The sequence below is a fragment of the Passer domesticus genome, unplaced genomic scaffold, assembly GCF_036417665.1.
Source record: "Passer domesticus isolate bPasDom1 unplaced genomic scaffold, bPasDom1.hap1 HAP1_SCAFFOLD_37, whole genome shotgun sequence".
Classification (NCBI taxonomy): Eukaryota; Metazoa; Chordata; class Aves; order Passeriformes; family Passeridae; genus Passer; species Passer domesticus.
The window spans coordinates 3,584,376-3,612,087 of record NW_026990149.1 but is presented as its reverse complement, the minus strand read 5'-3'; the positions used below and the strand labels follow the sequence as shown (position 1 = coordinate 3,612,087).

The 27,712-nt window shown below is 53.4% G+C and overlaps 1 pseudogene; it reads left to right on the top strand.

The window, feature by feature from the left end:
* The window catches only part of LOC135292537 (zinc finger protein 850-like), a 337,224-nt pseudogene that overhangs the window by 34,891 nt on the left and 274,621 nt on the right, over positions 1-27,712 (top strand).

Below are 27,712 nucleotides of genomic sequence, written 5' to 3'. Positions count from 1 at the left end.
TCTCGCCAAGGAGTGCCCCCAGTCCCAGCGCTGCAGCCATCGTGCTGCTCCTACTCCCTCCCAGCATGATCCCAGTATGGTCCCAGTACAGCCCAGTCACTCCTACTCCTGGCATCCCCTCTCTGCATTCCGCCCTGTCCCGGCTCTATCTCCACTCCTCCCGCGGGCTGCGAGGGCTTCGGAAATGGGGGAGGAGGAGGAGGGAGGGAGGAAGAGGTTGAGCGGGAGAGAGGGAACCACGCCGCTCCGGCGCTTCCTGAACCCGCAGCGCCCTCCTGCCAGGGAGCTGTGCAGAGCCACAAGGTCCCCCCGAGCCTCCTCCTCTCCAGGCTAAGCCCCTTTCCCAGCTCGCTCAGCCCCTCCGGCTGTTCCAGTCGGGACAGAGCACCAGTGCTACACAGAGAGCAAGGGACAGACCTGACAGAGGTGCCTCTAGCACCACATTTTAGGCTTTCGCTAATACTTACAGAAAGACTTCACAAAGTTAAGGCAGTAGTTCAAGTGACAATCTCCTTTGAAAATCACTGCGGCCCGGCCCCGGCCCGAGCCCGCCGGAACCCGGCCGGCCCCGCCGGAACCCGGCCCGGCCCCGCCGGAACCCGGCCCGGCCCCGACGTTCGGGCGCTCCGCGGTTGCCTGGTAACCGCGCGGGCGGCAGCGTCTGTGACAGCGGCGCGGCCTCAGTTGCCCGAGAACGCGGCCCTGGCTGGGTGTGCGCAGCCTGGGCTCGTACAGGCAGCTACACTGGGCGATTCGCCAGGTGAATTGTTCGCGGAGCATTGGTCTCTGCGAGTGAGTCCTTTGAATTCGCGGAGCACTGTGCCCCGCTGAGAATTCCTGAACGTGCAGAGCATTGGCCTCTGCAAACAACATCCTGCACGTGCAGAGCATTGGCCTCTGCTAGGAGTCCTCAGTTCGCGGAGCATTGGTCTCTGCAGAGGATTCCTCAACGTGCAGAGCATTGGCCTCTGGAAAAGATTGTGAATTTCCTTTGAAGGTAAAGATTGACTAAAGTTGAACTGTTTGGTTTTGTCTCATGTGCACTCTGAGAGAGAAGGCCAAAGGGAAATACAGGATGGGATAATGCCAGTCTTCTGGTGCAGCAGTTCAGTGGCATGCACAGCTGAGTGGATGAACAATAGTTCATCTACTGATGAGCTTTTTTTTTGCACTGAAGAAATGCAACATTTTCTAAATGTACTCATCTATACTTTTTTTTCCCTATAGTGATTGCTTAAACTGCTTCAAGGTGAATGAGTTCTGTTCCAGTTTCCGTGGGTTGTTATCATCTGGTTATTAAAATTATTAGGGAGAGGCCTCTGAATTGAGGTGCAAACGAGGCAATTTGCCAAAGTCAGTAGTCTGGATTTTATGGAACAGTAAATGTGAGGAAGAGAGAGAAAGGAATAGAAAAAGGGGGGGGTGGGGTGAAGGGGGTGGAGATGGGGTTGGGAAGAGGGGGAAGAAAGAGAATGACAGAGACAGATGAAGTAAAAAATATCACCATTCCATGGATCCCATTGGCATACCATAAAATCCTCTTCTGGTCTTCTCTGTGGTGAGGTATTGCAAAATGTAAGATTCCAATGGATTAATGCAGATTTGGGCAAGGTGGGACCTCCCAGGTACCTCCCTGGGGTGGGGCAAGTTTGACTGTCTATTGCTGTTTTCAAGTAATATAAAATCTTCAGCACCAGTATATCGTTTGAGTCTGCCATGATTTGAGTTGTGGATTTTCAAATCTGTTGTGTTACTTTGCATGCCCTGCAATCATCTGGTGCAAGGCCTCAGGAATGGGTCTGGGGACACAGTGGAGGTCTTTGATGGGAGGTTTGTGTGCAAACCTGGCCTCAGCAGAGGAGTCTGTGGCTATGACTTGCCCAGCCTGAAGGCAGACAGAGCTGATTTTCAGGACAGCTGCTGGCTTTGGCTTTGTTGTGGATCTATTTTTCTCCCTTGGCCTTGTTCACTTCTGCCCAGACCTGAGCTAATGGGACAATAGTGTCACCTTTATCTTGTCTCAAGTTCCCTTGTGGGGCTGAATTCCCAGTCCCAAGTTCCAGTCAGGAGGCATTTTCAGGGAAGGGTGGGCTTGGGTGCTCTCAGCTCCTTTATAGAGTTTTGTCACAGTCGGCAAAATGTCCTTTATAGCAATATTTAAGCCATGAACCATAACATTGCAGTCTCTTCCAAGTCCAGTGAGGAGCAGCTGAGAGAGCAGGGGGTGTTTAGCCTAAAGAAGAGGAGGCCCACTCAAGCTGTTTTTAAGTAATATTTAAGCTACAGCTTTGTCTGTTCTAAGCATTATTCATGCTCAGCTTTTTAGCTCCAGGTTTCAGTATGATCCATCTTTGAATTGCACAAGGTGGTCATCTATTTCAAATAAAGTCCAACTAGAGGCCTAACAATACTAGCTACTTATGACAAGCAAGCACTTAGCTACTTTCAAATTATATAAAATGTTTAGCAGCAGTATATGGGTTGAGTCTGCCATGAATTGGGTTCTGGGTTTTCAGAGTTCCATTGTTGCTCCTTCCAGTTTTGCTGAGGCCTTGTCGTTCCTCTGTGACATCCTCCCTTCAGAATGGCTTCTGGATTCCCAAAAAAGACACCAACACCTCGTCTTTTGCAGAGGGAAAGACTGCAGCCTAACACTGTGAGTAGCCACTGGGGCTGTGCTCAGGCTGGCAAGTGCCCTGGTGTCCCTGGTGTCCCTGCCCCTGTTGTCCAGCAGCGCTGGGAAGCTGCAGAGCCCCTGCCCAGCTCTTTGTGCTGTGCTGCTGTTGGTGGGGGCTGTCCTGGTGCAGGAGGGAACACTGTGTGATGTTTCAGGGACAGCCCAGCGCCTTGCCTGGCTGTGCCACGGGAGCCAAGTGAAAGCAATGTGCAGCTGAAGCCCTCAGCATGTGCTTCTGTGCCTGCCCTTTGCCACAGGAATTCCTTCTGTCAGGCTGGGCACTGCCCTGTGCTGCTGTGACCAACCTGCCCTTGGGCACCTGGGCATGTGGGGGGGAGAGCTCAAACTGTGCCCAAAGCCTTGAGAGCCACGGCTGGTCCCAGCCAGAAGAGCTCCCAAAGCAGCTGTTCTCTCTGAGCTCCTGGGTGGGCACAGCTCCAGCCCTGCAGGCAGCACTGCAGTCAGGGCCACCAAGGTGCCTTGCTGTCTGGAGCTCACTTGGCTGAAGATGCCCCAGTGCTGAGGCTCTGGCACGGAGATCCCTGTGTTTTCTTCTCTGGAGGGCTCTGTCAGCCCAGACAGAGAAAACAAATGCTCATTAACAGAGAGAGCTAAAACTTGGACACATTCCTGTGCACCTCCCTCTTGGTACAGCTTTTCTTTCTTGCTTCTCTTGGACTCAGCCAGCAGTGCTGTCTCCTGCTGTGAGTTGTGAGTGTTGTGCAGGGATGGAGTTGGGGCAGTTCTGAGAGCTCCTTCCCACTCTCTGTAAAGGTCACTGCCTCAATCCTATGAAACATAAGAGGAAACAAATGGCCAAAGAGCAGAAATCCCCAAACATGTCACATCAGATCACAGAGAGACTAATGGGCCACAGCCATGTGGTTGGAGTATGTGTATTGCACCCTGTATTATTAATTTATTCTTGCTATGCATTTCAGCAAGTAACTTCCAGGGCTTCCAGAACTATCCTAGTGGCTGTGATCACAAATTATTTGCCAGTGCCACTTGCTCAAGAAATGCCTTTCTGAACAAGCACATCTCTGAGCTTCTTGCTGATATGTTTTTTTTGGTTTTTTTTTTGGATTTGTTTTGCCTTCCAGCTGCTTCCCTCTAAGTTCCAGCAGGAGAAGTTTGTCAGCACGCAGAAGGAGGCCAGCACTGGGGGGAGGATTCTGCCCAGAATTGGCCCATGGATAGACCTGGGCAAGACTAGTCCAAAGGTAGCCTTTTCCTGCTCTTTTCCTTTCTGTTTGATGGCAAGTTTGAAGAGGGTGTGTGCTTGTGACAGACTTGCCTCCAGCAAAACACCTCAGTGTCCAGGTGCTGTTGTCATTGCAAGCTGCTGGCAGTGGTGGACTGGGAGTCCTGATGTGCACTGAGGCAACACAAATAACCTCTGCTGCAGCTGCTGGGCTGTGCTGGAGTGTGGCTGCCATTGCTAAAACAATGGGGGAAGGCTGGGGACACAAAGGCACAGCATTGCCATGTGCCATTCCCCTGCTGAAGGAGCCACCTCTTGCTTTGGTGTGGTCACCATCAAATGCTCGGGGTCACAGGATTCCCTCCACAGTGGCAGCGTTGGCCTTGGAAGGCTGAGGACCTGCAGGAATTCCTACAGATTTAACAAAACCAATTGCATTCCTGCTTTGGGTTGGAACAATATGTTGGACCCTGACGGGGTGTTAGATTTTGCAGGCTGCCAGATGTGCAGGGGACTGGCCCTGGGCAGAGGGGAATAGATGTGCTTTCTGTGGATCAGTGCCTGCTTAGAGGTGTGTTTCAAGTTGCTTTTGTGACAGGACTGGCTCAGTAGAAAGCACAGTCCAAAGGGGCAGGTGAGCCAGGTGGGCTGTTGAGCAGGAAATTGGCCGCAAGAGACATGGAACAAAGTGGTTCAGGATTGCCCTGGAGAGGGGCCTTGTGGAGAAAGAAAGGTGGAGAAATCAAAAGAGCAGCTTGGCTTGAGTCTGCTGGAAGCTGATCAAGCAGTTCTTGATCAGCTCCGAGCACAGGTGGGTGAGGCACTGTTTGCCCAGTGTGTCCTGGGCAGATGTGCTCCCCCAGAGTCTGCACTTCACTGGGGATCAGTGTAAGATTGTCCTTCATGAGCCTTCCTCCCAGCAGCTGAAGCTGTCCCTGCTCTCTCTCGCCTCTCCAGCTGCCGTCAGCTGCCCCGAAACAGAGCTTGTTTCAGGTTTCCCCACCAGAGATGGTGTTTGAGAACTTCGTGGCTCGGGAGGTCTCTGAAATGGTGCTGTCTGTGACGAATAAGGACAAGGTGAGTGCTGGCACCTGGAGCTTTAACCCTGTGCTGGAAGAGGAGAGTGCTGTCATTGCCCGAGTGTCCAGCAAAGCAAGTTATCTGCTGCAACACATGCAGAAGAAAATGTCTCAGCACCTTGCTCTGCAAGATGGTGGAAATCTTCCTGTGCTGGGAATTGTGCCCTGATTTTGGACACGCACTGATGGTGCAGATGACTTGATGTGGTCGGTCAGGTGCTCTGTCTCCATCCTGCTGGTGCTGACCTGCTTGGCCCTTCCTTGCCACCAGGCCCTGCCCCACTGGCCCTGACCAAAATGCTGGAGCCAGAGAGAAGGGATTCAAGTTGACCCTTGTGAATGATGTGCCTGTACCTGCAGAGCTGCAAATGCTTTGGAAAAGGGGTCAAGGAGGGATGTCAGCAGGGCAGGGACAGGTCTCCTGTCGTCCTGTGTGCACAAGGGGCGAAATCATCATTTGATGTCTTTGCTGCAGATTCCTCGGCTGGTGAAGGTGTGCATGGAGAGCTGCCCTTATTTCCAGCTGGCAAGCCCCAGGGGTGTGTACCACATGGTGCCAGCAGGCGCCTCTGCCGCTGTGCGCATCCGCTTCAGCCCCGAGGAGAACAAGGTGAGCCTGGAGGAGCCCAAGAATTCTCTGCAAAGCCATTGTTTTCCCTGCACTCTGGGTGCAGCCCATTCCATGCTGGGAGCTTGGCTCCAGGCCGTGGGCAGGCAGCCTGCAGCCAGTCCCAGCTTGGCACGGGCTGCCAGGCACTGCAGCCAGGCCTGACAGGCTCTGCTTCCCCTCCCTGCACATCCCTGAGCATTGCCAAGGGAAGATGCCCAGGGAACAGGATGAAAATGACAGAGGGCTGTTGATAGATGTTGGGCCATCTCTAGGTACAGTGGAAGGTTTCATGATGATGGAAAACACTGGAGGAACAAAGAGGTCTGAGAGCTTCCTCCTTCCTGCCTGGCAAGAGCTTCCCTGCCTCCCCCTGGGCTGGAGCAAGGACGGTGCTTTTTCCCAGCCTCTGCTCTGCAGCCTTGCAGCTGTGCTGTGCCAGAGCACAAGTGAGCATGGTGCAGCTGCAGGGCCAGGGCAGAGGATGTGCTGTGCCCGTGAGCCTGGCCTGGCACAGGCACCCTGGGCTCTGGGTGCCCTTGGCCAGCAGGAGGTTGCTGAGCTGCAGGGACTTGGACAGCTGCCTGCAGGAGCTGGTGTAGGGCAGGTGCAAGCTGCAGGCAGAGCTGTGAGCCCAGAGCCCGTGGCAGTGACACTGCTGTGCCTCTGTCTTCATGCCTGTGCCTGTGCTTGCTCTGTCAGCTGGCACCCATTGCATGCCAAAGGTGCTTTTGCCTGGAGGTTTGAACAGCAGTGCTGAGGCCCTGGCAAGTCTGATCTCCGTGCTGGGATCTGCAGGCTTGTTCATCCAGAAGGGTTTAGGCCGTGGCATGGAAGGGAGGAAGCCTTGCAGGGAAGCCAAGAGAGGCTCTTTCCAACAGCATCCTGCTGCCTCTTAGCACTGTTCTTCTGCTGACTTGCTTGGAGAGGCAAAGTTGGAGGGGAGTTCTGAGGCACCTGATGTTTCTGCACCAGGCCAGAGGTTTAGGAGCTCTTTGGGTCCAGCTGTTTTCTCATCTTCCTTTTGCTGCTTCGAGTCAGTTGAACACTTTGTCCTATTCTCAGACAGTGGGAATATAGAAACCTAAAGAGGAATGTCCTGTGTTCGCTAGCTCCATGTTCCTTAGAAGGAACGTAGGAATTCTTTAACATCATTAAAATGTAGAGTAAAACATATGGTGGCCTAGGGCAGTTCTTTGTATGACCCAAGTGACACAAGATCTTAATGCCACAGAGATAGGTTTTGCAAAGTGCCCCGGTGACTTTAAAATGTGGCATATTAGTAGAGCTTAGTGTTTACTTTGGGGTGGAATAGCTAAATTGATGCCCTTGAAGGGAGTCCATTTTTTTTCATCCTGCCGTGGGGATGGCACTAAATGCCCTGTGCTGAGGCAGTTTCTTTGCCTGCAGGATTATTCCCACCAGCTCATCTGCATGACTACCAGTGAAAGGATCGTGGTGCCAATTCGGGCCATTGCTGCCCGAGCTGTCCTGGATTTCCCTGAGCAGCTGGACTTCTCCAGGTGTCCAGTCAAGAGCAGCACCCAGAAGACTCTGCTGCTCCGCAACACTGGGAACCTGGAAGCTCGTTTCCAGCTGAGCACCCAGAGGTGAGGCAGCCCATCTGTTCTTGTGCAAAGGATATCACCTCTGGGTGATAGCAGCGTTGGGAAATGGCAGCAAAAGGAAGCAGAGCATCAGAGCTGCTGCCCTGCAGCCCTGGCTGGAAGGGAGCAGGATGGATGGCAGCTGCTCTTGCCTTCAGTGTTCTTAGCAGGATGCAGCCTTTGAGCTTTCTCTGTCCCAGCTTTCCTGGAGGCTGCTGGAACATTTTGGCAGCTGGCTTGCACAAGCAGCTCCTGAAATGCTTTCTCAGCACTGTCAGCCAAACAGAGCCATTCTCTGGGAGGCCACAGGCACGTGGCTTTGCAGGGGTCCCTGCATCAGATGCCCAACATGAGCTGTGCTGCAGGCAGCCAGTGCAGTTCCTGTTCCTGAAGCTGATCTGCTTTCCCTTGTCAGCTGAGGGCATCAGTCACCTCTTGTGTTCCATGATGAACCTTTGAAAGCCAGTTTAAAATTTCATACCAGATGATTTAAATCTCTTGAGTAAGGTTGTGCCCCCTTTCAGTGAGATTTCTTTTTGAATACTCTGAAGTTCCTGTGTTTCTGCTGGTTTTTTGTCTTGGTTTGCGTTAAATGTTTGCCAAAAGATCATACAAATGGACCTAGTTAAAAAGCAGAAGGAAACAACCTATTCAAACCCTCTCCATACTTTAACTTTTCTGCTTGTTGGGTGCAGTAGTGATTAATGGAAAGCACAGATCTGAGAGGATGAGAAGTGTTTTAAGGAACAGCTCACAATTCACAGAGAAAAGGCCAAAATGTAGCCTGTCAGCCCCATCTCTTGGCAGTGGTTTTCACTTGGTTATTAGAGTGTCAGGGATGTCTCCTTCACAGCTCTTCTATCTTAGAGCAGCTTTCATTGAAATGCTGATCAAATGTGCCCTTTCTAGGCTAAATCAGGATGTTTTCAAGGTAAAGTAAGCCAAAGAACCACACTGCAAATTCAACTATTGCTTGGTCTTCAGGGGAAAGTTCCTTCTCCCTGTGTGATTCCTAGGCTGTAATCTCCCAGGACAGGGAGTGCCCTAACATTTGCATCTCCTGAGATGAGGTTTATAGGCAGCAGGAAAAGAGAAATTCCTGAGGCAGTCAGTGTCCAGTTGTGCCTGCAGATAGCTCTGAAGCCTCTCTGTGCTCTTCAGAAAGCATTCTCTGATGGGATTGCTGGCAGTGGGAGCTCTGAGTGTCACTGCAGAGAGCTGGATGCAGAGTGTGGGGGAGCTGAGGCCATTTTGCCCACAGGATGTTGTGAGGGCTGGATCTGCTCAGCAGTGGCTCCGTGGCTGTTTCTGATGCTGTCTGTCCTGGCTGTCTTCTGCTGGCTGTGCTTGGTTTGCTCCCTGCTTGCCCAGGGGAGCTGCAGTGAGCTGCAGTGCAGAAGGAATCTGCTGGCCAGCTGTGGCCAGCCCTGATGGCTCTCTTTGTGTTGCAGTCCTTTCTCCGTGGCTCCGGCCGCAGGAGCTCTGGGCGCTGGTGACACCGTGCAGGTGACAGTGGGATTCCACGCGCTGACGGCCGGTGACCATTGCGGGTGCCTGGCAGTGTGCTGCAGCACAGGTGAGTGCTGGGCCTGCCCGGCCACAGGACAGCTCTGCACCACGGCTCCCTGCTGTCCCATCCCCTCCATTCCCTCCAGAGGTGCCTCCCCTGCTCAGCTTCACCCCAAAGCAAACGGAGAACTCCTTGCTGTTTGGGGGCTTGAGAAAGTGCATCCCCTCTAACAGGCTAAGATTTTGGACTCCTGTTTTGCTGGGAGTTGCTGAGTGGAGGAAGGAGGATCCCTGATTCTCCACTGCCATGTGGCTGTGCCTGGGTGAAGGTTTCTTTTATTCCTGGGTAGTGCTGTAGGTGAGCTCTCCATCAGATTCTCTGCAATGCAATGGATTTCTAGCACACCTCTGTCCCATATGCTGCTTCTGCACTGGCTTGTCACAGACCCTTTTCCTATGTGGCCCTTACACATATATGTAGTTTCTGTCTAACAACATTTTCAAGCCCTCAAGTTCCTTTTTTGTGGCAAATCAAAACAAATTTTTCCCTGTCCCCATTTCCCAGGCTGTTCATGCTGTAGCAAACCTCTCACATCTATCTCCCATTTGATTTCTCGGCTGAGGAACCCCATCCAGTCTCAATGCAGAAATAGCTCTGTACTTAGTAATCTTTCCTTTGTTCCCTTTTTTATTTAATTTGCAGTGCTCCAGCTTGGTTTTTGACATCAGAACAATATAAAATATTGCAAGGCTGGTGTGGTTGTGGGTTTGGACAGGGAGATGATGATGATACTGATGCTGATTTTCCTGGTGTTCATTTTGTAGTGGTTTGTCCTATTGCAGAGCCAGGCTGGTTGTGTTTCCTCACCTGGGTCCCCTCCTGCTGTGGGCTGTCACTTCACTTGTTCCTCTGGGCCTCCTTTTGCTGCCCACCTGTCCCCAGGCATATTTGCTGGTCAGCAGCAAGGGCTGCAAGGGATCAGGAGAGACAGAAGTCTGGTGGGATGCCCGGGGAGGCCCTGGGCAAGGCAGGACTGAGCAGGGCTCCTCAGCGTCACCTGAAGGACTTTGGTGCAGAAATCCCGGTGATCTGAGTGGGTCACCAGAGCACATGGACCAACCCCACTGTACACACTGTCACCCTGGGGCCACAGCTCTACCAACACACTCAGAAATAAGGTGTTGAAGGAGCTGCCCAGGACATCCCCACGCTCTGCACCCAGAGCTGTCAGGATGTGATCAATGGACTGATCCACAGAACTGCTCATTCAGCAAAAACTGGGACACTTTCCTCTGTGACCTGTGGTTTGCTGTGTTCCTTGTGCTTCCATCAGCCAGTGAGCTGAGCAAAGACTCCCCTTTGCTTTGTTCCAGGTGAAGAAAGAATCCACACACACCTCAAAGGAGAAGCTGTGGATGTCAACGTTGGGTTGAGCACAAGTTCTGTGGAGATGGACAAGACTTTGATCACCATGTCAAGCCACAGAACTGTGTTCATTGAAAACAGGAGTAACATCACAGCCCACTTCCAGTGGAAGGCTTTTCCTAGTGAGGAAGGAGAGGATGAAGAGAAGAGGAGGTTGGTTTGAAAGATGCATTTCAGTGAGATACATGGCCCAAGACTGAAAGGAACGTGTGGCCTCAGGGGGGTGTTGGTGCTTTTGAATGGTTTAGGCCAAGTAAACCATCCCTGGCACCAGGGTGTGTGTCCCTGGGCTTCGGGAGCTCAGGACTCAGCATTCCAGTTCCATTTATACTCCAAGCATGGATGGCATTTTGGGAAGGAAAGGTTGATTGTGATGACTGGATTTCCTCAGGTTCTAATTGGGCTCTTGTCTCTCTCATCTTCTTCCCACGTGACCTGGCAACATCCCTAAACATTTAATGAGTTTCCAGCCCCTCTTTCCACCCTCTTTTTTCCCCTTAGTTCCTTGAAAAGCTCCTTGTCCATCCAGGCTGCTTGTCTCCCCTGTCCTGCTGTCAGAGCAGCTTTTGAGGTCTCAGAGCAGAGAGGACTTTTTGAGGAGAGGAGATCGTGCAGGATCCTTTCCCTGTCAGGACATTCTATCACCATGCAGTGGGATGGGAGCCAAAAAGCTCTGGATGATGAAAAGGTCTCTCCAGGAGTTTGCTGTCTCCCTCCTGCACAACAAAGTCCCTTCCCCTCTCAGAGCCTCTGTTTTCATGCACATTGCATAGAAAACCTTGAATGTCACTGCAGGGATTTGGTGCCTGAATTCATCAATTTCCTTTGGAAGTGCTCTGGGATGCTCTTGTGAAAGGCAGAGTAGGGAACAGGGCAGGCCCAAAATGGAAGAAGCAAAGAGTGCTGCTGGTCACACGTAGCTGCAAGCCAGCTTGGTCTCCCCTTGCCAGGGAAGCCCTGCAGTGGGTGCTCTGTGATCTTTATCTGCCTCCCCCGAGCAGCTCAGTGGGAGGAAAAGCCAGCTGAGGTGGCTGGTGGATTCTCCCTCAGCTGTGGCAGAGGCTTTGAGCCAGGAGGTTCTCTGGAGGGCTGCTGGCTTTGGAAAGCTCCCCTGAGCTTGCAAGTGTGGAGTAAAAGTCCCTGCAGTGCCAGTGAACAGCAAGTTATCCCTGATCCATGTGGGACCCTCGTGGCTTGGGGTCAGCCTTTGCTGGGGAGCTGCTGCTGCTCCCACCCAAGTGCTTTGCTCTCCTGCACTCCCACTTCTCTCTGCAAATCTGTGCCTTATGAAACCATCTGCTGGCCTTGTCTCTCCCTGGGGCTGCAGGCAGTGTTTGCTGCAGACACCCAAAGAGGTGTCAGAGGAAAATATCACAGAGGAGAAAAACACAGAGGAGGTGAAGGGCTTTGGTGGAGGTGACACTGCCCTCCTGAGCAGCATGGTCCAGGAGGAGATGGCAAAGGTGCCAGAAGAGCCCATGCTGTTCTCCAATGAGGTTTTTTTCATCGAGCCAATGGTAAGTGATAGCTGAGAACCTCATTTTCCTCCTCCTCCTCTTCCTCCTGCTCCTCCCAAGCACCCAACCCCAGCCCCCCTTGCCCCGGCTGCGGTCACTGGGCAGATCCTCAGCTGGCCCCGTGTGCTGGGAGGGAGGACATGGAGTTTCTGGAGTGGCTGCAGAGCTCCCTGCTGAAAGCATTTCTGCCCTGGAGGGTCAAGGCAGGGCTGGGAGCCTGACAAAGCCCAGCTCTGCTGCCAGGGCTGGAGCTCAGGGCACTCCGTGCGTGTCCTTGCAGTGTCACAGGGAGCAGTTCTTGTAGGGAGGGGCTGCCCCCACACGTGGGGCTCAGCAGAGGCTGTTGCAGCACTGCCAGCTCACACACTGACCTGAAGCTGGCAATGGTTGGCTGGGAAAAGGAGGCCAAACTCAGCCCAAGGTTAATCCCAGAAATGCCAATGGCCTCCTGTAACCACGCCTTGCACTATTTCTGAGTCTGCCTTCCAGTGTCATCTGTGAGCCTGGACACAAGGCTGGAAGGTTTCACTGGGCCTTTTGAGTTCTCCTGCACACAAGGACAGAAAACCTTTTCCTTTTCTGTTTGTGCAAGCAAACTGCCACGTGCTGCCATCAGCCAGAGCCCTGATTCTGAGCACTGGCATTGTGAGAGATGATGAACGCCTGGTGTCTGCACAGTGCAAAATCCCTTCTCCCCTTGGAGTAAAGCCCAGAATAATCCCAACCTCTGCTTTCTTTCAAAACAGCTTGACTAATGTTTGTATTTCAAGGAAGGGGCTCATGTTCTCTTCTTGGTTACTGCTATGGCCCATCTAAGGCCAAGAGGCAGCAGTGCACAGGGGCAGTTGCATCCCAGTGCAGCTGACAGCAGCATGATGTGAGCAAGAGCTTGTGTCAGAGCAGTAGGAATCTTGTGGAGAGTGGGAGCTGATCAGCTGAGCATTGAGAGCTTCCAGCACTGTGTTGAGCTGCCTTTGGAGGGTTTCCTTGGGCTCCTTGTGTTGTTCACCATTTGATGCTCTAAACAAAGGCTGACAGGACTGTGGTTGAAAACAGGAAATGTGAAGTTAAAGAGAAATGTTTTGCTGTCTCTTTGTGTTGCAGGAGGGAGAAATCGGGCCGAATTGTTCGGCCGAAATCCAGGTGACCTTCAAACCCCTGGCAGCTCTGGAGTATGGAAGTGTGGCTTACTGCAGCATCTCAGGTGCAGCTCCTGTGCCCTGCTTCTCTCCCCCTCAGTGCAGCCATGGTGCAAGCCTGAGCCCACTGGGCTGCCCTGGCAGTGCTGGGAAGAGTCCCTGGCCAGCAGGGCAGTGCTGGCACATCCCCAGTGGCCCTGCAGCTCCCAGGGAATGTCCCGTGCAAGGCCAGGGCTCAGAGTGCTGTGTCTGGGTTCCTGATCCCAGCACAGCCCAGGCAGTGCAGGGAGAGGTTTTGATGCCATGCCTTTGCCAGCATTTCCTCAAAGGCCAGAGAGCTGCAGAGCAGAGCAGCTTTAGTGAACAAGCACTAAGCCCCTGCAGGCCCCTGGCCTCCAGGATGGCTCCACTGGACATGGATCCATCATCAGGTGGCAGGAGCTGGGTTAGAAATGTGCTCCCTGAGCCTGGCTCAGCTCCCACTGGCCAGACAGCACCAGAGCAGAGGTGGCTGAGCCCCACTGAGCCCAGGCTGTTGGTAGAAGGAGCAGCCTTGGCCAGCAGCTGCTTCTCTCCCTGTGTGGGAGCTGTCACCTTGCAGCTCTCAGTCTGTGGAAACAGAGCCCAGTGCTGAGGGTCAGAAGGTGAGGACTTGGGCAACAAAGTCCTGTGCTGCTGGGCCAGGTAGTTTGGTAATTGCCAAGCTCTGGATGAGCTTTGTGCCTTCACTGAATGGATTTCCGAGCTCCTCTAGGTGCATGGGAAGGAAAGCACAGAATCCTAGGATGTTAAGGATGGAGTGGACCTTAAAGATCATCTAGTGCCAAGTCCCCTGCCATGGGCAGGGACACCTCCCCCTAGAGCAGGTAGCTGCAAGCCCCATCCAGCCTGGCTTTGAACACTTGCAGTGCTGGAACCTGCAAAACTTCCCTGGGGAACCTGCTCCAGTGTCTCACCACCCTCACAGGAAAAAATGTCATCCCAAATATCTAACCTAAATTTCCTTTCTTTCAATTTCTACCCATTACTCCTTGGCCTGCCACTCCAGGACCCCAGAGATGTTTGAAACTCAGCAAACTGGTGGCTCCCATTGGAAACCAGCCTGAGGAATGGGTTAGGAATTAGAAGTCAGCCCCAAGGGATATCTGCTGAGGGAAGAGAAGGGTCCATATCTTCTCCTGCAGCATCAGGAGCTGGTAGCATCCAGCTCAGAGTCAGGGACTAGCGCTGAGGCAGCCTGGAAAAGACAGTGTGACAGAGGGAATGCTTGTACTGAAATGGACATCTCTCCCCAGGCCGTGAGAGCAGGCTGCCCCTGCAGCTCAGAGGGGAAGGCCAAGGACCCTTGGTTGAACTCAGCTATGACACTCTGGAGCTTGGGGACATTTTTGTCAACACCCACCATGTCTGTGAGGTGAGCAGCAGGGCTGGGGATGGATGCTGATGGCTCCTGAGGCAGCAGCAAGCCTGGTGGAGCTGTGGAATTCCTGCCAAGCTGGGCAGTTGTGAGCAGGGAATATTTGATGTGCTGGTCCAGTCTGGGGGGTCAGAAAGGTGTGCCTGTTGTTCATGAAGCCCCAGCCCTGCTTTTGGGCAGCCTTCCTTAGGGATCAGCTGGGAGGCTTCCTGCAAAACAAGCCCTTGGCAGGTGAAACCAGCACTGGGTGCAAAAGCTGCATGTCCAGAGGCTTTTGTGGCAGTGCCAGACACAAGGCACCTTTGGACTGGGCTCTGCAGAAGCAGCTGGAACCAACTGGCTGCCTTTGAGCTTCAGTCCACTGCCAACAGCTTCCAGTCAGGGTCTCCTGCTCATTCCTGGAAGTCCCAGGAAAGCCTTGGGAGTTCTGTCCCTTGCTGACAGTCACTCACTTCAGCCTTGGTGCATCTCTGGCTCTGGAAAGAGAAAAGTGTTCCTGGGAATAAAGAAAAGGATTTTTCTTCCTCTTTGCTTTCCCCACAATAATGCTAAGCTTGCAAAAAAAACCACAAGAGAGCAACTGAAAAGAGGTAGAAAATGAGGCACTACATCAGGGCAGACACTTTCAAAAGCTTGGCTGGGGAAGAGAAAGACACCCTGAGTTTTCTCACCAAAAGATGGTGCTGTCTTTACCTTTTGATGCTGATGCCTCATTACCAATGTCTTCTTTCCATGGTGTAGGAAAAGGTGAATGAGTGGATGGTGCTGTTGGAGCTGTGCTGGCTGGGGCAGCAGCAGCTCAGTGCTGATTCACTAGGCAGCTGCAATCACCCCACGTTGCTCTCAGGGCCAGGTCTCCATGAGCAGGGTGATGCTGCCCAGAGGTGCACTGCTCTGTGTCCATGGGATAAGCCCAGGGTGATTGCAGTTCTGTGCAGTTGCCACTGCTTTGCATGAAAACCCAAAGGCAGAACTTGTCCTCTTGTATCTTTTGACTTCTGCCATTCAGCAGCACAAAGCATCTTCTGCCTTTTCTGGCTGTTCATTGCATCCTTAGACAATAGCTCCCAAGAAGGGAAGATTCCACATGGATTTCCACTTTGCTTTCTTGCTGCTGCAGGTGAACCTGATCAACCAAGGAGCTCTTGATGCTCCCTTCAGCTGCATCCCTTCAGCCACAAAGGTGGGCTTGGGCTTCAAGTTGGCACCTCAGGAGGGCATCATTGCAGCAGGTGGGAGCCAGACTCTCCAGATCTCCTTCAGTGCCACCGTGTTGGGGAGGTTTGAGGAAGAATTCCGGTTCAGTGTGGCTGGATCTCCTACGCCTGCCATCCTGACCATCAAGTAAGGACCCTGGGAGCTTGGTGGGCACATCTGGAGCTGTCTCTGGGACATGCCCCAGCTGCCTCCTGTTGGGGTGGAGCAGAGAGAAAAGGTGTTTGCTGAGGTCTTCATCTCTGCTCTGATGCTGGCATTGCTTTAGTGGGAGGATGCCTCCTGCCCTGTGTGGTACCTGGAGCTGGAATGACTCCTCCCTGCAGGGATCTCCCTCTGCCCTGGGCCATGGCAGGCAGTGGGATGGATCAGCTTTGGGCAGCAGCTGCTCTGGGATGTCCCAGCTGAACAGCCAGCAAGGCCCCCAGGGCTTTGGAGATGGGCCAGCCTGGGGCATTCTGCAGCAGCAGCAGTGCTTTTAAAAACTTCTGTCAATAATCCATGCCAGATGGGCAGCAGCAGCCTCACCTCACCTCTCATGGCCATGCTGTGGGGCACAAGCCGTGCTCCCAGCTGCTGTGCCCAGAGTGCTCTGGTGCCTCCTGTGCACAGCCAGGCAAGGGCTGATGTGGGAGTCAGGGAACTGTGCAGCAGGAACTGTGCCAAGGACTTGGGCATCATCCCCTGGGCTGGTGCCATGGCAAGAGATCATCCTGGCCCAGCACAAGGGACAAGGGGTGATGATAGGGGAGGCAGAGCTCAGTGCTCAGCACCACAGCAGCACGAGGCCTTGTCCCTGCCAGCCTGAGCCTTGTGCTGCTAGGATAATGCAGTGGGAGCAGGAGAGCTGATGCTGGCTGCTCTGCAGCTTTGGAACTAGGCTGCTGCTCTTGGGAGGCACTGGGGCAAGGCAGTGAAGAAATGAAAGCAATCTGCACTGGATTATAGCAGTAAGATAAGGGAGATGGATGAAAAAGAACAAGGAAGCTATTACTTTGCAAGAACAAAGTGGTGAGTAGGTCTGCCCCCAGTGGAGAAAGAATGATGCTGGCTTTGTTTTTGGAGGAAAAGTGCTGCTTTTTTATTTTGGAGATCAAGAGGGAACCTTCCACCATCCAATAATTGATTCTCCTCTGTCCCTCCCCTAAACTGGTGATGGGATGTTTGTGCATCAGCAGCTTTCTCCTTGAGCAAGGGCAGGGGTCTCTTGTTGAGATGTGTGGAGCAGAGCCAGGGGCAGTGCTGTGAATCCAACAGAAGGCACAGGTCACTGGGCCTGGATTTTTAACCACAAGGCAGAGTGGGCATGGTTTGGCATCAGCCATGAAATCAGCTGGGGAGTGTTGTGCAGCTTCAAGTGCTGCTTTCAGTGGGTGTTGGTGACTTTTGGAGTGTGTCTGCTGAGTTCAAGGACAGGTGAGGTGCTGTGCTAGATTCAGGACCCCCTTGTTTGGTTGTTGAAGCTGTTGCTCTTGGCTGTGCCAGCTGCTGCACTGCTGACAAGCTGGTCCTTTCCTCTAGGATTCATCTGTGCCCTGTGTAGAAGTGTTGCTGCTCTTTTCAGAGGATGTTTGGGGCTGCCCTGGGTTCATGTGTCAGAACTGTGTCTGTAATGATGGTGTGGGTCAAACTCTGCTGAGAAAGCTCCTCCGTGGGAACAGCAGTTCCAGCTAAGAAGTAGCAAAGCAGGAACCTGTGGCTGGCAGGGCTGGTTACAGAAGTTTGTGGGGACACCTTGATGTCCATCCCATTGCAGATGGGGAAAGTGAGGCCCGGAGCCATGTCTGGCTGTGTGTTCAGGGTCCTTCATGGGACCAGCAGCATCCCAGGGGCTTTTCCTGCCTGCCCTGTGCCCAGAGCCCATCAGTGGCTGTTGGCTGCTGGCCACTTGGCTTTAGCTGCCTCCTGTGCCCAGGGGCACTGTGCTGAGCACATGGTGTGTGCTGGTTTGAAAGGCACGGTGCCCTGACCCCAGGTTGGTGCCCCCGAGCCACGCCAGCCGGAGCTTTGCAATTCCTTGAACCAAGGCATTTCCTGCTCTGTCCTCGCCATGCAGGGGCAGCGTCACTGGACCGAGTTTGCACTTCGACCTCCCTGAGCTCGACTTCGGGGACATCTCCTTTGGTGAGTGCTGCCTGGGCTGGGACACAGCGGGAGGGATCTGTGCCTTCCGAGAGAAAAGCATCCCTCCCTCCTGCTCTGCCCCAGCAGCCTCTTCAGGGTGGGAACTGCAGGGCTGCTGGTGCTGCAGGGAGCATTTGGCCATTGTCAGATCAAACAGAAGCAAGGCATAGAAAGTCAGGATTTTCTGGTGTCTCTGTCCTGCTTGAAAAGACAGATGTCTGCCAAGGAAGGTGGGAATCTTCCTGGAATGGAAAGATGAGCCCCTCCCTCCAAATGATGATACTTTGAAATGACAGGGCTCCCGGGCAAAACTGTGGGAAAAGGAATAACAGTTCTTTCCTAGACTATATCAGGAGAGCCCAGAGAACAAGAGCAGACGTTTGCCAGCTGCCAAGTCCCGTTTTTGTCCTTTGGTGCAGTGAGGATCCCAGCAGGAGGAGCTGTGGGCTCTGGCAGGGCAGTGATCCCCTGCCAGCCGGCAGCGGCAGGGAAGGAGGGAAGGAGGGAAATGCTCCTTTTGCAAAGGGACAGAGGGCAGGGGGATGTGGGCAGTGCCTCAGAGCAGCAGGCAGCAGCGGGGAAGGCAGGCAGGGTGGGTGCCAGGCTGAGCTGCAGCCAGGGCAGTGCCGGGGCCAAGCACACAACCTCCCGCAGCAGCACGCGGCCGAGCTCCATCCCCGAGCGGGAGGAAGGGAAGCTCCGCTCCCTGCCCAGCCTCAGCTCCCACTGCACAGCGCCCACGGCATCACGCCACGGCTGCCAAAAACCCCCAAGGGAAAAGCCCACCCCCAGGGCCAAAACCCCCAAAACCCCTATCCCCCTTCCCAGACCAAGGGGAGCATTCACTACCAAGCCAAAACCCAGAACAAGGAAGGTCATGGACTTTTTAAGGAAACTACTTGCCTTTCCTGAGCTGCTTCTGTCCCCCCCTGCATCACCATGGAGGCACTTGTCAAGTTGCCTTTTTGAAGAAATGAAACAAGAAAGGCAAGAGATGGAACTATGGTTCTGAACCAGGAGATCGATCCTGCTGGATCTGCTTTCATTCCTAAGGTCTCTTCAGCTGAAGGCAGCTGTTGTATCTTTGCTTCTTTGGAACTGTTGACTGTTGTCTGCATGCGGTGAGCTCAGTCTCATTGGAGGTTTTGCCATCTGTGTTTGTCCTTGTTGTGCCTCTCTTGCCTCCCTGCTGGAGTCACTGCTGGAGCTGGCAGTGCTCACTGGGATGGGCACAGAGAAGCTCTGGGTTGCAGCTGCAGTTGTTTTTTCTCCCCATCTGTGTTCCAGTGCCTCTTGGTGAGCAGGCCCAGGGAGAAGTCTCCTCCCCACAGAGCCGGCCAGCCCAGCCAGATGTCCACTGCAGAGCAGCTTGTGGCTGCTCTCCAGGCTCTGCAGGACATCCCCACCATGAGTGGCTACATCTCTGGCTTTCCAGCATGGAAAGCAAATCCCAGAGCTCCAGTGGGGTAAAGCCTTGCAGGCTGCAACCCCAGTGAGCAGCATGGGTGTGATGTCGCCGTTTGTTGGGTGAGGTGGGACCTGGTTCCTCATTGCCAATCTCCAAGCAAGGCTTGGGTGTGCCCCCAGTTGAGTGGGCTCTGAGCTGTCTCGTGCTCAGTCTGTTTGGCTCAAACCAAGAGACGCCTTTAGGATCCTGCAGAGAGAAGCTGCATTGGGGTGCTTTGCCTCACGTTCTAGTTCCTGATTCCATCCTCACTTTCTTTTGCTGTAGCTTCTTCTCAATGCTGACTCACTGTTTATCTATCTTGAAAAGGGTGGGAGTGTTGGCAGGCTGAACAGGGAATTTGACAGCTTGAATTCTCAGAGGAAATGCTCGGTCTGGGTGCACACTCATCACTGGGAGATCACTGGTGCTGGTTTGGGGCAGGTGAGGCAGCTCCTCCCCATCGCCAAGAGAGAAGCTTGCAGTGTTCAGCAGGGCTAGGAGTGGGCATTTTCAAGGCTGCAGTCTGCAATCTGTGTCAAAGGGAACTGAGTGACGATTCATTCCTCATGCAGCTTCTGGGTGAGCTGTAGTTCAGATAATCCAGAGCTAAACTCCAGTGCCACTTTCATCGTGCCAGGCCATTCCCAGCAGGAGTCAGGCCACAATGGGAGCCTCAATGGATGTTGGTGTCCTTTCCTAGGCTTTCCCTACACCCAGCGCTGCCGGCTCACTAACAGCTCCCCGGTGCCCGTGACGTTCCAGCTCCGCATGTCGTTCGATGGCACGCAGCCGGCTGTGGACAGCGTGGATCAGATCCGCTGCCACAGTGACCCAGCCTGGAGGAAGGGCGTTCACTTGTATGTGGAGCCCCGGGAGTTTACCATCACTCCCAGCCAAGGGACCATCCTGCCCCAGGGACACCAGGACATCCAGGTACGGGCAGAGTGCAGCCAGAGACGCTTCAGCACCAGGGCTGCAGCTGCACTGGAGCGTGGGAGGGCTTTAGCTCTGCTGCCAGCTTTGAGCATGGTGTGAGTGAGAGATCTGCACTGCTCTGAGGCCTCTGCTAGCTGCCTTACTCGGGATGTTCCTCAAGGAGCACTGTTTTCTTTCCAAAATCATATGCTGAGGTCACATACCATATGGTCAAGGCCAGAAGTCACTCTTGGGTTCTTGAGAGCCATTTATTTGATTGCAAGTGGGCAGAGCAAAGATGAGGGCAGAAGGTGGCTGTTAGAGAGATGTCATTGTAGAAAGCAGTTAGCTTTTCTTCTTGGTCTGATTTCCAATCTCCCGGGGAGCAGAAGGATTTGTGTTCACTGCAGGAATCTCCAGTGGGGACAAAATACTCTGCAGCCATGAACTGCCCAGCACCTGCTGGGCCACACTTTGCCCTCAGCTTCCTGCTGTAAAGCTGAACTCGTTGTGTTCAAGTCAGATTTCTTCTGCATTTATGTCATTGTAGTCAGATGAGAAATTGGCCCCTTAATTTGAATACAGTGGTTCATAGAGCTTTAGTCTAATGTTTTAATGTAGCTGAGCTATGCCCTGATAGCAAGGTGTGTTTAAGACATCTGCTATTGCCAGAAGGCTTTTGTTGCTTTGAGACTGTGCTCTACACATGGAGCAGCAGCAGAATTAAGACAAAATCTTCCCTCAAGGGCTAGAGGATATCACACGTGGATAATGAGCTTTTGTAAGGAAGAATTTCCTGTTCTTCTCTTCCACCAGGTGACCCTGTGTTCCAACTCGGTGATGGAGTTCTACAGGAAAATGCTGGTGGATCTGGAGGGTTTTGGCAAGGGAGTGGCATCATTGGTCATCACAGCCAGGTACCAGCCCTTCCCTGGCCTCCCCCAGCCCCTGCCTTGCCCAGGCTTTGCTGGCTGCAGCTGCCAAGGAGAAGTGCTGGTTCATGAGCTCATGTTGTGCCAGCTGGGCATGAGAAGAGCAGAGCTTGGACAGCAGCCTGTGGTGAAAAGCAGCCCTGCTCCCAGCCCAGCAGGGTCCTGGGCCCTTTTCTGAAGGCACCAGGAATGAGATCATTTCTTGGCCTGGCTTTTGGTGCTTGAGGTGGAACAAATTTCCCCAGGGCCTCCTCTCCTTCTTGCTGCAAGAGGTGGAGTTGTGCTGGGTGCGAGCACCGTGCATTGGTTTGGGACACAGCAAGCAGCCTGCTGAGAGCCAGGCTCTGGTTCTGTTCATGAGGGCACGTGGCAGGGGGGAAGTGGCTGCCAGCAAGAGTGCTGAGGGCAAGGTCTCAGGAGGGGAAAGCAGCCCTTGGTGTGGCAGCTCAGCTCTAGATTTTCTCCTTCCCTCTGCTTCCCACTCTGAGCTTGAATGTTCTCAGTGTTGAGAGCAAAAGTGGTTGTTGCTGCAGCAGAATTCCATCCTGCTGTGCTGCTGTGGGTGTCAGTGGAATGCCAGGAGGGATGCAGTTCCCTGGGGCTGTTCCTTCTCCCATGCAGAGCCATCCAGGCAGTGCCTGGGCTGGCATTTTGTCAAGCAGGTGGGCTGGGGACAGTCAGTGCCTGGAGCTGTGGAGGGAAGGAGCCAGGGAGCTGTAGGGCCTGGGAGGGGCTGATCAGCCACTCTGGAGGGCAGCTGGTGTCTCGTGCCCTCCAAGGCTGGGGCAAGCAGCTGAGTTCCCAGGCAGGGCAACAGCACCATGGCAGAGAAGGGAGTCATTTTTCCTGGGACACTGGAGTTGTGTGTTCCTTGAGCATTAGTGAGCTCTGATCCTTGTTGGGAAGGCTCCCCCAGAGCTCATGGGTCACTGGGAGTGTTACAGGAGTCCTTGCAAGCCTTCCTGGGGAAAGGAGGGGCTGAGGCAGCTGTGGGACAAAGTGCTCTGCCTGGGGCACTTGGCAGCCTCTGGCTGCTGCCTCTCAGGGTTTGCCCCTCCTTGACAAGACCTGTTGGAGTGGGAAGACGTAGAAGGCAATTTATCACTGCAGGGCTGTTCAATGCCCATTTGACAGTGACCAATGTGTTATGCTCTGTTTTACAATCTTTGCGGGTAAATGTTCTCCATTCTCTCAGTATCTCTGATTCCCCTGGGCTCATCTCTTTGTCCAGATGTCTTGTTCCTAAGCTGCAAGTGTCCCCCCACGTGCTGCAGTATGATGAGTGCCTCCTGAAGGTGCCCTACGAGAAGAAGTTCATCATTAGGAATCCCAGCCACCTGCCTGGCTGCTACGGGCTTATTGAACAGGTTTGGCATCCCATCCACCTCCCCGTCTCAAATATTATTGAGGAGCTTATTAGGGGGAAAAAGGGTTTGGACGTGACCTTGCTGGTTTCTATTCAGTCTTAAAGATCTGCTGAGAACAGGATCCTACCCGAATGTAAACTTGAGGATGCAGTTTAACCTGCTGAGGGAACAGTTGATGTTCTAGTCTTCAGGGTGTTTTCTTGTGGGAGATCTTAGAGGGCTGTGAAAGCTGCTGCATCCACAGACAGCAGTGCCTGTGCTGGCAGTCTCCTGGCAGGATCCCCTGGGAATGCTAAGCCTACAATTCTTGCATCTTGTTTGTGCCTTTTACCTTTGTCCTGGGCATTTTTAAACACGTGTGTCAGTTGCTGTTGCGGTGGATGTTAGGGAGTGTAAAGTTTCTTCAGAGGTGCCTCTGAAGCTGCATTTCATTGTGTCTCTTGCAGAAACGCAAGGAGGACTCTGCTGTGCTCTACTCCAGCCCCAAGCCCTGTGGGATTGTCCAGCCTCACAGCACTGCAGAGATCCCAGTGCTGGTGGAAGTGCAGGCGCTGGGCACGCATCGCACCAATGTTCTCATCGGCGTGTTCGGGGATGAGAGAAACCCACTGGTGAGTGCAGGGGAGGTGTGTGCCTCTGTGCAGCTGCTCCTGGCAGGCTGCAAAGGGCACAGGGATTCTTCCGGGGAAAACAGGCACAGGCTGCTGTGGAGAAGGCCAGGAGGGATGGGTGGCACAAACAGCTCGTGCCTCACGGGTGGTAATCTCAGTGTCTGGCACAGAACGTCGTTGGTCTGAGCTGGAATCCAGGGTCACTTTAGTGCATTACTCTTGAAAATGCTGTTAACTTTGGAAACATCTGTTTGAAAATGGCATCTCTCTGAGCGCAAAAGAGGATGGCAGAAGACTTCTGGGAACCTTGAGCTTTCTGTAAAAAAAAGGAAGGCTGGCATTTCAAGAGTGGTTGCAAGGATTGAAACTTAGATTAAAACATAAGGAAATGACAATGGCAAATTCCCTGAATGGCACCAAACATCTGAACCTGGGCCATTGTGGCACTGCATGTAAATCAGTGAACAGGAAGGACAGGCAATGCAGGCTGTGCCAGGGAGCCTGAAGTTTGACAGAACAGTTTCTTTCAACTCTGAGGCTGCTTACCTTAAAGAGGAGGGTTTCTCCCCACCAGAGGAACCAGTTGTTTAACTGTCAGCCTGGCCATAACTAGAGATTTCTTGCAAAGCTTTTACCTTTGGGCCAATCCTTTGTAGTTTGAAAGGTTCTCTTACCTTGATCCTTTTAAATTTGGAGGTGAACATGTAATTATCTTTTTCTTTTTTCCCAAAAGCCCAGCATTTCAGCTGGAGAGTGGTAGCTGTCCCTAAAGAAATACCTTGAGCAGGGATGAGCTGTTTAAGGTTTTTTAGTTTTCCCTGTTATGGTTTGTTTGGGGTTTTTTTAAAAATCTTTCTTGCCTGCTTCCTGGGACAGAGAAAAAAGTTATGGAGCTCTGGACGGCTGGCAGAAACCTCCCCAAGCCCAAGGCTGATGGAGTCTGGCAGGATCCCAGCACTACAGCCGATGTATGTATGTCTGTATGCATGGGGAATGCCACCTGAGTCCCCTGGGAGTGTTGGAAAATGTCAGCCAAGCCCCCAGCAGTGTCAGGGAAACATTCCTGATAAATACCTGGTGGAGCTGCAGAGTTTCTGGCGTTGGGCCCTGGGGGGGCTGTGCTGGCTGTGCTGGCTGTGTCTGCCCCTGGATGTCTCAAATCTGCCCTTTTGGCTTGCCTTCTCTGTCTTTTCCTCTCCCACTGTGCTTTTTGCATGCCCACAAGGTGTTCATCCCTGTCCTCTGCAGTTCCTCAGTGCAAGCAGTTGCAGCTGCTGCAGCAGCTCAGTGTCATTCCTGGGCTGCCTTTAGAGCAGACCTGCTCCAGCCTGGATTGGGAAGGGCTGGATCAAAGCATTTCTCAGTTCAAGGTGCCAGCAGCCAGCCAGGGGCTGCATCCTGACCAGGAGCTGCTGGTGCAGGTGTCCCTCCCTCCCTCCCACTGCAGGTCTCTGTTCACAGTTATCTTCTTTTCCAGAGATGAGCTTCACCCACCTAAATTCAATCCCCAACCACCAAAGGAGATGAGAACATGTTTGGATTGCCCAGCGTCTCGATGGAGGCACTTCAAGGCTGGAAAGCAGGAGGCAGCCACAGCCCTGACTGAAGAGCAGGATTTGACCCAGTCTTCAGGAGCAGAGGTAGATTTTCTTGTACACCTACTGCTTGTGCTGCCTCCTCAGCCTGCCACCAGCAAGTCATGTTCCTGCTGAGCTCCCTTTTTGCTGCCCTGCTGTCCTGTGCCCTGACAGTGGCTGGGCAGCAGGGCCAGTGGCTGGACATGGGGGGAGTGGGAGGGAGAAATAGGAGAGTTTTCCTTGGAGAAGCTCACTCAGATCCTACAGGCCTGTGTTGAGTGTGGCATTTTTTGCCTTGTTGCCTTCCCAATGCAAGATGAGGCTTTTATCTGCATCATGATGGGAAGAGCTGCAGCTTCCTTGCCACAGCAAGCTGGGATGAGTCCTGATCTCCATGTGCCCTCTTCCCAGCCCAGCCAGACTCCCTGTTTGCAGGTCTCTGCTGTCACCCGAGAGCTGCTCTTGCACTGCTGGCCCTGAAGCTGTCTTACAAACTGAGACTTGGCAAAGTGGCTGTCTCTTCCTGCAGGCGTAGGGAATGGCTTGTTTTTCAGGTGCCACCACAAGCTCCTGCAAACCCTCACCTCCCAGCAGGCCTGGAGGGATTCAGGTGCTGCGTGGGCGCACCGCACACTGCCCTGGAAGCGGAGAAGGGAAGAGGGAATCTGTCTCCCTTGCACACTGTCAGTGTGGCAAGCAGGGCTGGAGCTGCCAGTGCCACTGGTGGCCCTGAGCATTGGCCACAGAGGGGCCTCCCATCCCTGCAGGCCCAGCACAAAGTGCTGCTGGAGCAGCTGGGTGTTGGAGAGGCCGTGCAGGACACGTTGTGGGGCTGTCCAAGGACACTGTGCAGCACCTATGGAGGGCACTGCTCCCCCTGCAACTCCTCAGGTGGTCCAGAGGAAATTTTTGCAGGAGCTTTTGCTGTAGCACCTTGAGGAAGCAGCATTTAAATCAGAGAGAGAGGGGAAGAGCCTCAGGAGTCAGATGAGCTGGGCTGGGAGTCCTTTGCTCAGCTCCAAGAGCTCTCACTCTGAGTCTCCTCCTTTTCTAAAAGCAGTAAGTTTTGAAACTTTTTCAAGGCAAGTTGTGCATCAGAGAGAATTTCTAGTGCCAGGAGACATCCCAGTTCACTTTCATGTCATGTACTCATGAATGCATTGACCCGTGAGGATGGGAGAAGATTTTCCCCATGGTCCCTGCACTGGTCAGTGGCATGGATGCAGGATGAGATCAGGGTGATTCTGGCAGTGTTTGGGGAATAGGCCCCTCTGGCTGCAGCTGCACTTTGCTCCAAGGTGCTCTTCTGCATCCATTTCCATGCTCAACAGCTCCATCTCTCCTGTCTTCCATGCAGGCTTCCAGTATCCTGCCAGTGTCAGGTGTGCTGCAGCCAGGAGAGAGCCAGCAGGTCTCCTTGCCCTTCTCTGGCCACCTCAACAGCATCTCCAGTGCCACGGCGCTGTGCCACGTGGAGGGAGGCCCCAGCTCCGAGGTGCTGGTGCCCGGGGAGGCCTCACGTGCCAGCTGCTCCCCGAGCCCCCAGGAGACCAACTGTGGCTCTGGGGCACCTCTCAGGGAGAGGTGAGTAAGCCTTCCATGGGTTCCTGCTCTCCATGGGTTACTGTCCCTGCAGGGCTTCCCTGCTCCAAGGACTCTGAGCTCAGAGGTGCTGCATAGCAAAGGCCAGAAGCAGCACAGGGATGGCCACTCTTAGCTCCCTGGCTCCCAAGAGAGGAAGCACCTTCTTCTGTTGGGACAGAGCATCTTCTTCTCTAGTTTAGTGGTGAGCCCTCCTGGCTCAGATGCTGCCTTCAGGGAGCTGGGCTCTGGCCCTGCCTTGGCACTGCCTCTAGAGGTGTCTTTAGCTCCATGGTGTTGAGTCACATCTTCTTCATCATCTCCCTTCTTCACCAAAACAGTGGGATTGTGGTGTGGGCAGGCGTGGGGCACACACCAAACCGTGGTTTGGGTGCTGGTGCTGCCACAGATGAATTCCTTGCAGTGCTGATCTGCCAGGGTTCTCCTGATGGTGGGACAGCAGCCATAAAAGCTCCTGTCCTTGAGGCTCCCCTTCAGCTGCAGCAGTGGGCAAGCACAGGAGAAGCTCTGCTCCAGCAAGGCAGCCCAGCTCAGGACACACAGGCAAAGTGTGCAGCTGGGAGTGGGGGCTGCTTAAAGCAAGCCTGTGCATCAGGACTTCCTTCAGGCCAGGCTGAAGTTGGTTTCGTGGGGAGGAGAGGGACGAGGCTGCTTCAGATGGTTTCCATGGCAGACAGCACCAGCTGGCTTGGTCACAGCTGGCTTCCAGCAGGAAATCTGGCTGACAAGAGCCTGTCTTGCAGGAGAGCAGTTCCTCCAGCCTTTTCTTTCTGACTGATGGGATTATTCTCATTTAGGATCAGGCTATGAGTCATTAATACCGAGGCTCATGGACAGAGACTCTCTAACTCGTTAAAGTTAGAAAGTGGTATGTTTATTAACCCCGGTGGGCAGCACCAGAGTCGTCCCTACAAGGCATGACCGTGCTGTACAAGGTTCTTTGCCCTCTCTTTATTTCCCAGGATCTTACATACAATACATGTGCACAACCCCAGCACCTCCCCTCCCTGCTCTGTATTAAAATGAGGTCATTAGTCCTTCACACCGGTGCAATTCTTCTCTGGAATTGGGTCGGTGGTCTCCTATTGGGCCAGTGGTCTTAAGGGATGAAGTCAGGAATGTCTTCATCAGGTCTCTGTGACCCTCTGGCACCATCCAAGGTCCCCTGCTTAGTGACTGATTGACATAAAGCCCAGGTGCTAACCATTGTTCTACGGGTTTCAGTATGTTCTTCTAACAGTTCACTTACTCCACTTCCTTCTATCAAGAAGCTCATCATGGTAAACAATATAACAATCAGCTCTGGCTTAAGCATCTAATCATCATTAACCTATGGTCTACCTGTCTAACTGACATCCTGATCAATGTGAATTGCTTCTAAGCCTCAGGTGAAATCTGAACTCTTTAAATTCTTGCTTCAGCTGTGCCCAGGGAGAAGGGAGCTGAATGAGCTGAGTAAGAATTGCAGGAGAGATCAGCAGACGTTGGCACTCTGTGCTCTGCTTGAAACTGGGAAGTCAAGAGACAAAGGGCGTTTTCAGGCACAGCGCAGAGAGCTGGTGGATCAGCCTTTGGCAGTGGGCTGGAGGTGTCTGGCTGTGCCTGGAGAGGGAGCTTGCACAGTCAAGCCCTTCTGATGGCAAGGCTCAGGCTTGGCTGGTCCTGGAGGTGCCCTTCCACCACTGCCCTCCCTTGGGATGTTCCCAACCTCTGTGGGTTGAGGAGAATTCACGGAAATGG